The sequence below is a fragment of the Elephantulus edwardii genome, unplaced genomic scaffold (genome assembly GCF_000299155.1).
Source record: "Elephantulus edwardii isolate Elephantulus edwardi_28Jun2011 unplaced genomic scaffold, EleEdw1.0 scaffold00349, whole genome shotgun sequence".
In the NCBI taxonomy this organism is placed as follows: Eukaryota; Metazoa; Chordata; class Mammalia; order Macroscelidea; family Macroscelididae; genus Elephantulus; species Elephantulus edwardii.
Genome location: NW_006400099.1, coordinates 1061832 through 1076173, shown reverse-complemented (window position 1 = coordinate 1076173; position 14342 = coordinate 1061832). Strand labels below are relative to the sequence as shown.

The 14342-nt window shown below is 39.8% G+C and overlaps 1 protein-coding gene across 1 annotated transcript in view; it reads left to right on the top strand.

Moving 5' to 3' along the window:
- Positions 1-14342, top strand: part of ARHGEF9 (Cdc42 guanine nucleotide exchange factor (GEF) 9) — a 693374-nt gene that overhangs the window by 162173 nt on the left and 516859 nt on the right. The gene's annotated exons all lie outside the window — the stretch shown is intronic.

Sequence of the window (14342 nt, the reverse complement as noted above, 5' to 3'; positions counted from 1 at the left end):
CATACGAAATTGGAGATTGCCTTTTCCATCTCGTTGAAGAATGGGGTTGGTATTTGTATTGGGATTGCATTAAATGTGTAAATTGCTTTTGGTAGTAGTGCCATACTGCTTTCCACAGGGGTTGCACCATTTTACACTCCCACCAACAGGGAATAAGGCTTCCAGTTTCTCCACAACCTCGACAGCATTTATTGCTTGCTGTTGTTAGATTTTGCTATTCTGACTGGGGTGAGATGATATCTCATAGTTGTTCTGATTTGCATCTCTCTTAAAGCTAGGGATTTTGATGCCACATTCCTTTTTATAAAGCCCTGCTTCCCAAATGATCTGTTCTGCATACAAATTGAAAAGGTTTGGAGGCAGGATTTATTTAATATGATTTATTTTAAGTGTTTGTCTAATGAACTTTTCCATTGTCTGGGCTTGCTCAGGGTAATTTTCCCCCATTTTTTCACTTTTGAATAGACCTTTTTGTCCAGGTTGGTGGTTGTTTTTTGTTTTTTTTAATGTTCTGTAATTTTTGTTGAAAACTAAGCATGGTGAATATTAGAATGTGTTAACTGAAAATTAAATTCTTCCACTTCTCCAGGGTTTACTGTTGTTGATTATTGAAGGCTGCAGTCATTCATTAATTACTTTAACAAACTGTTTTTGCAAAGTCTGTGTTCTTTTTGTATGATCATTATGTTCAATGAGTAACCCAACATTTTCATAAACACCTAAAGCTAAGATAAAAATAAAAATACCCAAACACTGCTCTTCCAGGCTGTACACCTTGGTTTTGAGCTGAAACATGACATCATTGCTACACTGCTACTCCATCTTCACCTTCTCCTCTTGCTTGCATGAAGTTCACAATCCTCTAGAAGTGCAAATTTAGAATCCTCTTAGAACTTTCCTGAGCTAGTCCTGGGCATCATGCTGTATTCTGACTTTTCTGATATTGTCAGTGGCCGTTCTGAATTCATATTTCCTTAAGATTTGTCTTCTTCAGTGTCTTCTTTCTCATGTCACTAAATCTGATTACTTGCCCCATTGCTGTTCTCATATCAGGTGAACATGGACAGGGGTCATGAACAGTGTTTTACTTTTATTATAGCAGCCACCTGAATAGCTGCTTCATCCTGAGGGAGTTTAGGGGTGAAATTAAATTCAGATTCTACTAGTCCCTCAGGAAACCACTAAAAAAATTTAAGAATGTTTCTTACAGTGGGCAATACCAGGGACATAAGCCACTATCTTCTTGACTGAAACTATGCAGGAGGATGGAGAACGGTATACAGATGAGTGTCCTTACCTCAGTGCTCTCACTGAATTTCAGCAATGTTTTGCTTCGTTAATAAGTCACCAGGTTGCTCTGAGTTTTGGGTTAAATTGCAAAGTTTAAAAACTTTGTGTCAGTTTTTGGTTGTTTACAGTTATTTCAAAGGAAGCACCCTATCTGCCATTTTTGTTATGTTAAACAATTCTGAATATTAATCCATGCTTTCTGGGCCATGGCATTATCTAAAGGGCAGGCTTTGGGCTACAAACAAAATTTAGAGACATTCCTCCAATTCCAGTCTGATGATAATGGTATTTTACTATTTTAGAAAATGTTTAGATATGTTCTCCCTTGTTTGTCCATTCAGCTTGTAGTTGCCACAGCCATCCAGCTTCAACCAGCTGTATAGAAGGCTCACTTTATGACTTGAGGCTAATATTACCAGGGAGATTCTCTCTACTCTTCTGGGAGGTCTTTTCTTTACACTATTAGAATTTGAATTGGCATCACTAGCTCTTATTTGTGTTCACATGATTTCTCTTTCTTAAATTTTCTTAAATTTTTTTCTCATTTTGTCAGTCCTTTACTTAATGGATCTTTTAAGAACTTTAAAATTGACCAGGTTATATGTTAAATCAAGAAGTCACCTCTTAAAAAAAAAGAAGTCACCTCTTTACATTTAGTTCCAAAAAATATTTTACAAGCTGTACAGCATATTTTACATACTCTATCATTTCCTGACCTTCAAATTCTAAATACTTCTAATAACAACAATTTTAAAGGAATGTTGCTGTCAGTTCACCAGCAACCTAAAGCAACACCCTGATGGGAGTAAGCACGACGGAGATACACCACTCTGGCAGAGGATCAGAGAGTCAATCCATCTCAGTTGGGATCTGCAGTGCACTTATATACAACCAGGTTAACAGGAAGACAGGTTAGTGTTGGTGGGACATGCGGATTGATCAGGAGAACCTCAGCTTCGTGGGGACTACTCCCAGCTCAACAGATGCAGCAGCCATCTTCCCAGGTGGCGAGCTTTCTCAAACCAGTACAGCCAAACACAGGGGAGCTTTCTCTACCCCTCGTTAAAGGCCATTGGGAGGCTTGCACTTATCTGGAGCTTAGGCGATCTGTCCTGGCCAGAGGCCCTTCCTTCCTCCCCAACATCCCACAACAGTGGAAACTTCTGAACCATGGCCATGCCTATTATTTACAAAACTAAACGGTATTTTAACAATTACTGTCAAAGTCTGAACAACTAGTTTTTAAATGTAGTCTCAACCATAGTTTTAAGCAGTTACTGATTTGTATTTTCTAACACAAGATTCAAGATTCATTGCTCATTTGCATTTATAAATAAATAAAGCTGTGTTTTAAGTAACCATTAATATATTCTCTATATGTGCTAGATAAGAAGTTTTGGTGAAGTGGTGTTATATTTTGGGCAGTTCAAATCTACTATTCAACATGGGAGAAATATGGGCAGTCTTCTCTTGTTAAGATTTACAGTCTCAGAAACCTGAAGGGCTACCATTAGTCAGCATTGATTCAATGTTTGAGTTCTTAAACTCCTCAAGTATTTGGCTGTCAACATTTTTCTTTTTTTACAGCCCTCAAATTATGCACAAATTCTAAGGAAAACACAAAACCAAATGGTATCTTGTTTTACATCCATCAGATTTCTAAGGCTAAAAAATCATAACAGGCAAAGACTGCCTCATCTTTCTCCTTCTGTGAAAGTTTACAGAAAAGTTAGATTTTCATTCATCTGTTGTGCACATTTTACTCCCTCTTCTTCCCTTCCCCCTCCCCAGTTCACTTTTAAAAAAAAATATATTCATTCATTGTTGCACAATTATCTTCTTCCCCCAGTCCTTTTTGCAATATACCTTTTATTCTGGCTGTTGTCATATGTATAATGCCTAGTCATATATTCCTTTTAAACAGTTCTTTCCTTAGTCTATTCCAATGCAATGTGCATTATCTATCCACTCTTTTCCTATTCTCCTCCCAATTCCCATGCCAGACCTATTTAAGAACAGTGGTGCTATGAAGTATTTCTCTTTTTGTGACTGAGATATTTCACTCAGCATAATGTCCTCCAGGGTCATCCATGTTGTGTAATGTTTTACGAGTTCATTGCTTTTCAGTGCTGTGTAGTATTCCAATGTATAAATGTAGCCTAGTTTTTCTATCCATTTATTTGTGGATGGACACTTGGGTTGCTTCCATCACTTTGCAAATGAAAATAATGTAGCAATAAATATGGGTGTGCGCGTATCTGTTTGGATGGCAGTTCTATTTTCTTTAGAGCATATTCCCATTAGTGGCATTGCTGGGTCATGTGGGATTTCTATTTACAACTTTTTGAGAAAGCGCCAAGCCAGCTTCCATAGTAGTTGCACTATTTTACATACTACCAACAGTAAGAGTTCCAATCTCTCCACAACCTCACCATCATTTATTGTTTGCTGTTCTGTTGAACTTTGCTGTTGTTGCTGTAGTGAGATAGTATCTCTTAGGTGTTTTTATTTCTATCTTGCTGAGAGCTAGTGATTTCAAACATTTCTTCATGTGTTTACTTGACATCTGAATGTCTTCTTTGGTGAAGTATCTATTCATATCTTGTGCTCAATTTACCATTGGGTTGTTTACCTTTTTCTTGTCGCAGTGTTTGAGTATTCTATAAATTTTAGATATGAGTCCCTCATCAGATATGTCATTACCAAATATGTTTCACCACTTGTCTCGGCTCTGTGAGGGGCTGAGGTTGCCAGAGGGGACCCTGGGAGTCCAATAACAGTTTTCATCTGTGGGTGTGGTGAGTGGATCAGGTCTCTTGCAGGCTGGCAGAATGCTGCAGCACCACACGTCTGAAAAGGTCCTCTCCCCCTCTCCTACACATTATTTCTCTTAAAGTCTCACTGTGCACATGTTTTGGAATAACACAAGTAACTGAAATAATTGGAGGGAGATTGTTCTCCCCAATATGGACACACTACTTGTGCAGAAAGAATTAATGCTGTCATTTTTGTAAATTCAAGTAGTACAGGTCATTCTGTAAGCCTCTCTTAGAATCTTAAAATTTACATTGGAGTCATAAAGTCAGTCCACCCCATGTTGTTGCTCTTGCTACATGCTGTTGAGTCATCTACAACAGATAGTGACCCTATGCACAATAGCTCTGAACCCTGCTCTATCCTGACCAATCTCACTGTCTTTGACAAAGCTACCTCATTATCCTAGTTATTGTGTCAATCCATCTCATCCAAGATCTTCTCCTGCACTGTCCCTTGACCCTTCCAAACATGTTCTTCTCCAAAGAGTGGTGTTACATGCCCAACGTATGTGAGACAGAGTCTGAACATCCTTGCCTCCAAGATGCAGCTTGGTCTCACCCTCTCCAGAACCGACCTGTTCTCTTGGCAGTCCATGTTATGTTCAAGTTCAATACTCTTCTCTAGCATACATCTTAAAGGCATCAATTCATCTTCTGTCATCCTTGATAATTTTACAACTCTGATGCATAGCAAATAATTGCAAAGTCCATGGCCTGGATCAGGCACACCCTAGTCTCTTTGCTCTTCAACACTCTAGAAAGTTTCCTGACAACAGATTTTCCTAATGCAATTTGTCTTTTGCTTTTCTGACTGCTGGTGCCAAAAAATGTTAATTGTGGAACTGAACAAGCTGAAATTGTTAACAATTTCAATTTCTTCTCCATCTATCATGTTTCCAGTTAGCCCAGTGGTGAGTGAGAATCTTTGTTTTCTTGATGTTGAGCTTCAATCCATTTTGCTGACTACAGTTCCTGACCCTCTGCAGCAAATGCTTCAGACCCTCCTCAGCTTCAGCAAGTAAGGTCGTGTCATCTGTATAATGCAGGTTTTTGATGAGTCTTCCTCAAATTCTGATGCCACATTTCTCCTCATAAAGTTCAGCCTCTCAACTGATCTGTTCTGCATACAGACTGAAAAAGTATGGAGATAGGATTCAACCCTGATGGACACTTTTTTTCTGATTTTGAAACTGCTGCTTCCTTGCTCTGTTCTGATGACTGGCCTCCTGGTCTAAGTATAGGTTTCATAATGAGGTGTTTTGGATTTCCCATTCTTCTAAATGTTAGCCAGAATTTGTTGTGATCCACACAGTTAAATGCTTTTGCATAATCAATGAAACATGGATAAACATTTCTCTGGAACTCCATACTTAGCTAAACTCTCCTGCTTTTCCTAAAACCTGGACATCATCATCTCTCAGTCAAATCTGAACTAATTCCTTGTTTTCAGTTGTTAGGTATTTGTCGCGTTGAGTACAACTCATAGTGACCCCATGCATAGTTGACCTGAACTTTGTCCTATCCTGTGCCATCTTCATTTTCTCTGACACACTTGATCCCATTGCTGCAGTCACTGTGTTAATACATCTTGTTGAGGGTCTTCCCCTCTTTCACTAGCCTTTCCCAGAATGATGTCCTTTTCTATAGAATAGCCTCTCCTCCTAGCTACATATCCAAAGTATGGGAGGTGAAACTTCTCCACCTTTGCCTCCAAGGAGCACTCTGGCTGCACCTATTACAAGACAAAGATATTTTTTCTTTTTGACAGTCCATGGAATATTCAGAACTCTAACAACACAACTCAAAGGCATGAATTCTTCTGTCATTCATTATCAAGCTCTCAGATATCTACCAAGTGATTGTAAATACTATGGCATGAATTGGGCACATCTTGGTCTTCAAACTGATGTCATTCCTCTTACCTATTTTGCAGAGGTCCTTGACAGTAGACTTGCCCAATGTAATATGTCTCCTGATATGTTGGCTGCTAATACCAAAGTTATTGATTGTTGATTCGAGCAAGATTAAATCACTGACAACTGCAATTATTTCTCTGTCAGGAGATAGATGTGTATCTGTGTCTTATACTGTCATCTAAGAAATTTCTTAAGATTTGTAAAACGCTTGTCCTTCCAAAGAAACGATGTTTAAAGACTGATGGGTCTCTTTTCTCACTTCCGGAGGGTGAGTTTTCTTTGAAGACCCTTGGTTAGGGTATCTTAGCATTGAAGAAGAGAACATTACTTGCTTTAGGTCAGTTCACAAAATGGACTCAGTTTCTTCTCCTTTTTTAATTGGTTTGCTTAAAAAGTTCAGAATACATTGAGTTTCACACTATTCTTTATTCAATCTGTGTTTCGTACAATCATTCCCATGCATTATGTTTTATAAAATCAATCATCATTGGACTTTGTCCATCATTACCCTGTCTTTTTTGCCCAGATCCTTCCCCTTTCCTTCACCATTTCCATTCCCCCACCAAACTCTGCAATCCTGTGGTTTCACCCCTACCTATCCTCACCCATTCACTCAGACTCCTCTGGCCCCCTTGAGTTCACATATATGTTTTAATAGTTATCTTTCTATTTTTTTATTTTATTGGAAAAACATAATAGGGGTACAAGGAGGTGAGGGTTGGGGGCAGAAAGGTGAGGATGGGCAGGGATGCAGTTGCAGAGCTGCAGAAATTGGTTGGTGGTGGGAGCAGGTGAAGGAAATGAAAAGGATCCAGTGGGGATCAGATGCTACAGGGGAATGGTAAGCATTTTCCAATGGCAATTAAACCACTGTCTTATTGATTTGGGAACTGGATGCAGACTCTCTGGCTTCTTCATGCTGGACAGGGGCGTTGATGTGAAGGGAGAAAGGGAGGACACTTTATCACCTTACTGGCGGTCTTGGGTTAAAGCTGCTTGCCTTCTTGTTCTGTTAGAAGATATTTTCCTGTCACTTGCTCCCCTCTGTATTGCAGATTGTTTTCCCAGGTGGGTCCAGTGGGGATGGCTGGTTGAACTCAGAGGCTCCATCCTCCTTTGCTTCCTTAGCTGGCAGTTGTATTTCCTTTTTGTCACTGGCACTGGGTTCAGGGTCAGGTCTGGAGTAAAATTCAGTGTTAAGGTTACCCATAGGAAAGGGAGCAAACCTAGAGAGAACAAACTTATGAGTTACAAATAGAAGGGCTTTGGGGGTGTTGCTTTCAGGTTTACTGGGGGAGAGGGTGGCGGAAAGTAGACTAGATAAAATTCTCTGGATACCCTAGGCATTTTTTTTGTTTTCCCCATCCAAGTGTCAGATGGCACAGTCTGGGGACTGAGGAGCTCACCCTGAGGGCCGTGATGGCTCACCCCGAGGCAAGGGTCGAAGACTGCCCACCCCGGGCAGAGGGCCATGATGGCTCACCTCGAGTCGAGGGCCGAAGACAGCCCACCCCGGGCCCGGGCCAGGAGCTGAAGACAGCCCGTCCCGAGCCAGGCAACACCCCCCAGGGGCTGGATGGTATACTCCCCCTCCAATTGCCCCCACTCCAGTGTGGTCCCCTCGCCTGATCAAGGACTATGTGGCCAAGGACAGCTTCTCCAATTCCAGCACTGCCACTTTTACCCCCCCCCATAAGTGGCCATACTATAATTTGAAGTAGGTGTCACTGCCCTCCCCCTTTATAAATGGCAAAGGGAACCTGAGAGTTGTGAACAGACTCCCCCCAGGTCTAAATAGCTTTGTCAGAAGCATTCAACAGATCAAAATATGTGGTGCATTTAGGATGTCTTGGACATGCTGGCACTGTTAAGTGTCATCAAGTAGACAACTCACAGTGACCTTCAACAATCCATTGTATGGGTGATCATCTTCTCTGGCCTCTCCAAGGAAACCCAAACCTGCAGGCGGCGGGGCGTGCATCCCATCTTCCCCGCTGGCAGCCGGCAGGTGCGCATGTCATCTCCCGTCGGGTGGCCGGCGGGTGCTCATCATCTCCTGCGCAGGTGCGCATCCCATCTCCCACGTGGTTGGCACATGTTATCTCCCACTTCCCCTGCCGCCACCATCTTGGCTCCAAGAATTCTCCCCAGAACAAGTCCACTTTGCAGTAGTGTGGCAGCTCTACTGCACCAGTCTTGGGGAGGCCCGGTGCCTACTATCCATCCTGAGCAAGGGATTCCATAGGTTCCGGCTGTGGGAGCTTCATGGAGCTGCAGTGGTGGTGCGGCGCAGTGCGGGCTCTGCAGAAGGGGGTTGGGAGCTGCAAAACTCACCCATTCCTCCTTGGGAATCCTTGAATTCCTGTTGTTGAGCCTCGATCTTCACTGAAGATCAGTCATCAACTGTTTAACTGTTCAATTTTCAATAAACAGAGGTCTGTAGAAGGCCATAGTGGCCCTACTCCAAGTGGTCCACTGCTCCTGCAGCTCACCAAGTTGTCTCTGCCTCTGCCGCCATCTTGAGAATTCTATCCTTCTATTTTTATAATAATGGTTTGGTGCAGTATTTGTCTTTATGAGAATGTATTACCTCACTCAACATAATGCTCTCCAGTCTCTCCTAAGTTATGTAGTATTTTTCAAAATCTTTGCTCCTGCATGCTGCGTAGTATTCCATTGTGTAACTATCACAGTTTCTCAATTCATTCAGTTGTGGTTGGACATTCTTAAGTAACAAGGTAATAATTTCTGGAGAACTTGAGCCTGGTGTTAAAAGATGAGCCACAGGACAAAGAGGCCTAGCACTGAAAGATCCAACCAGCATGAGAGACTGATACTCTCTGGTCAAATTTATATAAGTTCTATTGCCTTTCAGAATAGTCTTTCTTCCTCTAGAGAATAGGAATGAAGCAAAGGTAGTCATATAGTTTAAGTAAAAAAACCACATCCCGCCACTAAGGATGACATCCTCAGACTATAGTGGACTGTACCATGCTTGAGGAAATAAGTTTTTAGGGAACTTGCCTATACTCTCTACCTTCTATCAACTAAAACTGTAGCTCAGCTCTAAACCCAAACCCAAACCACTGCCATTGCATCAATTCTGACTCATAGCGACCATCTGGTTTCTGAGCCTAAATATATTTTTAACAGGGGACTGCCAATCTTTCTCTCTCAGGGTTAGCAGTGTAATATGTAATGGACTATACCACCTATATTTTATAAGCAAAGAACACAAAAATCCACCAATAATGACTCTGAGGGAGGAAAAATGGGCAGTCTCTTCCTATGTGATTTACAGCTTCAGAAATTTAATGGAGAGTCAGCTATGAATTGCTTCTAATTAAAAAGAACTGATAGTCTGAAATTCCAATTAGAACTAAGTTGCAGAAATGAAGACTGTAATTGTTATGAGTATTCCTTCCTTGATCCTGGACACTTTGCCATTTTCCCTTTCTCCTGGGGGAAGATACAGATATACAAAGGAAAATAGATTTAGACCTTGAATCCTTTGTTAAAATGTAAGTGAAGTTAGTTGAGAATTAGCTTTCTAGTATTTCCTTCCCTACTGTTGTGTGTATCTTAAATTACTTGCAGGGCTTGTTAAAGCATAGATTGTTGGGCTCCAATTGCTGATTGAATGTGCCTGGAATTTGGTTCTAAGAATCAACGTTCCTAACTATACCCAAGTGAAGTTAATGCTTTTGATAGGAAAGCCAAGAATCTTGGTGAAGATGGGAATGGTTGAGGGGATGGTTCTGGTCTTTACCGTCTGACCTGGTCAGTTCCAGTTTGTTGAATGTAGTCTTTGCTCTTCCATATTTTAAATAGTTTGTGTGTGTGCATGCAATTTCCTGTTTCTTTTAATTCCGGCTTCTCAAATGCTTTCTTGATAAATCTGTAGATTAAGAGATTAAAAAACAAACAACACAAAGCTTTTAAAAATTTAATACATCAAGGCAACTTGAGGTGTGGTGTGTGGAAAAAGCAGTGTGGAGCCTTAAAACACAGAAAATTATTAAAAATCTGAGTGTGGATAGAGATTTGAAGGGTACAAGGAGCTGTTTACTCACTTGAGTTGTCAATATCTTATAGTCTTGGAATTTGACACAAGAAATTGTAGCAAAATCATTAACCCAATTCTTTGCTGTAAGGAAACTGAGCCCAAGAGAAGTCTTGAAAGTGTTCACTTTTATCTTAAGCAGATGTAACAATTGAAACTGAATTACAGGCTGAACCCCCTAGTTACATATGGCTTCAAGAGTAAACTCAAAGGCTCAACTCATTGCTGAGGAGTCTGAAATCCTCTAGTGTTTTCAGAGGCTATAAATTGCAGGGGAGGAGAATGCTCATCTTTCTCTCGTGGGACACCTGGTGGGTTTGAACTACATGATTTTAGGTTGACAGTACAAATCTTTACCCGCTAGGCCACAGACCACCCTCAAAGTAAAGGTTGAAAAAATAAATTTAATTAAGTAAGTAATTAATTAAAACATAAAATATTTTTGTCTTCTTGTCTAAAATCTTGTTTTTAAAGAGTTGACCATTTGTCTTACATAAAAACATATTTCAATTATTTGATGTATCTGAGTGTAGCCAATTTGTAAACGACTGAAAGTTCTCAGAGTTTTTTCCTGGATTGATTTAATAATTCCACTACTTTAACATACTTTTGTCTTATTTTGCTCATGTATTATTGTTTTTTAACTTTTGCCACATGTATTCCTTTTGCATTTTGTATACATTTTGGTGGGTCAGGAATCTGTATTGTCTTTCTAATAAATGAGCTTTAGGGAGAACTGATATACTTGCTGGATAGAAAAGGTATTTAATAAAACTCTATGGTGGAATCCATTTTGAAAGCCATCTACAGAAGCTGGCTTCTACGGGAGCTTGGTGGCCAAGATTGTTGAGCATTAGGGTGGAAAGCTGATTCATTAAGGGGAGTGAGGGGAGAGGATACAGCCTCCTAGTTAAAAATTGTTTTTTGTCAGATATCTTCTACATGGTATAGCACTGGTCTGTGCATTGCTATAGGTAACTTGTGGTTGCTGTGATGCTGATCACTGTGACACTGATGTGCCAAATGCGATAATAATTACCCATGGTGGACAGTGTTTGGTGGAGCTTCCCAATTAAAACAAGTTTGGAAGCAGGAGTGGCATTCACTTCCAACATGGCTTGCCTCTGGAAACTATGAACAATGCTCATTCATAGAGTCCCCATGAGTCATCTATGACTCGACAGCACCTAACAACAATAACTGCTACCACCATCTCACTATTGCAACCATCCTACCCAGTTTAGAAATAGTAGAAGTTATAGCAATAGATGTCATGTTGTTGTTGATTGCCTTCGAGTTGAGCACGACTCATAGAGACCCTATGAGCAAAAAGGCCTGAAGCCTTTTTATAACTTGACATTTATCAAAGTTCATAGTTTCTGGATGTATGTTGTTTAGGAAGTGGATGCCACTCTTGCTTCCAAATAGATTTCATAGAAGGTGAAATTGACCATAAGCAGAAAGTAAAATGAAAAGTAAGTCAGCTTTCTAAACAGATGGCAGTAGAGGAGGTAGTAGTAGCATGAGGATTCAGAGTGAACATTACAGGTAGGAAGGAGAACGCCTTTTGGCATAATCATTAATCAACTACTGAGTTTATTTGAATTTATTGCAACCCTATAGGACAAAATAGAATTGTCCGTATGGTTTCCTCAGCTGTAAATCTTTATAGAAGCAAACTGCTGCATATCTGTCCCTCAAAGCAGCTGATGAGTTCAAACTGCCAACATTTTAGTTAGAAGCTGAGCCTTTAAACCACCATGAAATGTGGGTTCTTCTATTACCAAATGTTTAAAGTTCTATTTGATAATTCATGTGGATGGAAAAATGTACATAATACATATTATTAGCACAGATGAGGTAAGGGAAAGCTGTTTGTGCTATTGCTGGACTGGTTGGTGTTTTAACAGCCATTTTGGAACATGAGATTTAAAATTCATGTCAAATATGGGAAGCAATACAATAGAATTAATTTAGCCCTCTTAGCATCATGGAAGGAACTTGGATGACCTCATCAGTTGGAAGTTGTGCTACTTACTCCAATGCAGGAAGTATGAATCCAACTTCTCCATGGGAGAAAAATGAGAAATCTCTCCCATTGAATTTATGGCTTTTGAAAACCCACTGGACGATTCTTTGGTTCTCACACAATGCCAAGGAGTTAGAGGAGGTTTTTTTATTGAATTGTGATCATGGAGCTACAATGTTAGCTCTCAATAATTTACCCCAAATTGTGTTTATATGAAGCAAAATAAGCTTCTCTTCTTTTAAAGAAGAAGAAAACGGTTTCCAAGCAACATTAGAGAAAACAGAGCTCCCAAGAGAGCTCTGGTGGTCTAGTGGCACTGCAATTGCAAAGGCACATGGCTTGAGGTCACCAGCTGATCCACAGGAGAAGAATGGGCAATCTCCTCCTCTCTTGTGTAAGTGCCTCTGAAAACCCACTGGAGGGTCAGGTATGGGTTGGTTCCTATCCTATGATATACAACAACAACAAGATTCAGTTTGGTTCCATAGATGTAATACTAAAGACTCTCTATTCGTGTCTAAGTTCTGATTTCCTTGGGATATGTTTCTGGCAGTGGAATAGCTGTATCACATGGAATTTCTATGTTCAGCTTTTTGAGGACATGCCAAACTACTTCCATAGTGGTTGGAACCATTTTACAATCCTACCAGCAATGTATGAGAGTTCCAACCTCTCCTGCTCCTATTCAATATTTATTGTTACTGTGCTGTTAAACTTTGCTACTGCTACAGGCATGTTATTGTTTTTGTTATTGTTATTGTTTTGATTTGCATCTCTCTGATTGCTAGTGATTTTTAATATTTCCTCATGTGTTTGTTGGCCATCTGAATGTCCTCTTTTGTAAAGAGTCTACTCAAGTCTTTTACCCATTTTGTGATTTGGTTATTATTATTTTTCTTATGAAGGCCCTGTAGTTTTACATAAATTTTTGTTATGAGACCCTTGTCTGAAATGCCATTGCCAACTGTATTTCCTTTTCACCCTATTGGAGAAAGTTTTTAATGCACACAGGGACTTGATTTTAAGAAGGTTTCATGTGCCGATTTCATCCTTTCCAGATTGTACAGTTTTGGCTATGTTTGCTATTTATTCCACAAGCTAGGGCCTCTAAATTTATTCCTATTTTGTCTCTTATCATCTTTATGGTTTTGAGGTTTACCTTTAGGTCTCTGGTCCACCTTGAATTTCTGTTTTCTGAAGGTGAATTTCCAGTTTTGCCAGCACTATTTGTTAAAGAGGCTGTACTTTCCTCATTTAATAGGTTTTGTTAACTTATAAAATATCAGTTGTCCCTGGGTTGATGGATTAATTTCCAAATACTCAATTATATTCCATTGGTCTGTCATTGTACATGCTGTTTTGACTAATAAAGCTGTGTAATAGGTTTGAGATCAGAGAATGAGATGAATCCTATTTCATTTTTGTTCTTCAGAAGAGCTTTGATTACTCTGGGTCCCTTTACTTTCCAAATGAAAGTGCAAATTGCATCTTTTATCTCTTCGCATGCATTTGGAATCTGTATTGGGACTGCATTGGAAGTGTGGATTACTTTTGGTAGGATTGTCAGTTTCACAGTATAGAGTCTTCCTGTCCATGAGCAGGCGATATTTTTTCCATTTAGATAGGTATCCTATTGTTCCTTGTAATAATGTTTTATAGGTTTTCTGAAAAGGTCTTCTGTGACTCTGTAGTTGTGTGCTGTTGAGTCAGAGCTATGCCATAGCTCAGGTTTACAGAGACAATGAAACAAACAGGAGGAGATTGCTCATCTTCCTCCTGCACAGCAGCTACTGGATCCAAACCACATACCTTTGGGTTTGCAGTGCAATTCTTACCATTAGGTCACCAGAGCTCACTTGTTTCTAGTTAGGTTTATTTCTATGTATTTCATCTTACTTTAGTATTTCATCTTGTGGTTGGCTACTGCAAATGGTATTACTTGCATTTTCCCTATTCTGTGCTCCTTTTTGTTGCTGTAGATAAATCCAATTAATCTTTTGTTCTTCCAAAGACTCTAAAAGAAAGGAAATTTTAAGATAAGGGCTGAACTCAGTGAGATAGAAAAGAGAAACACAATTGAAACCATCAATGAAATCAGGAGCTGGTTCTTTTATAATGTTTAAAAAATAGACAAACCTTTGGCAAACTTAACAGAAGAAAAGAAAAACAATAACTTGAATAAGAAATGAGTGAGGTGGCATCACAGCAGAACCAGCTGAAATTATATC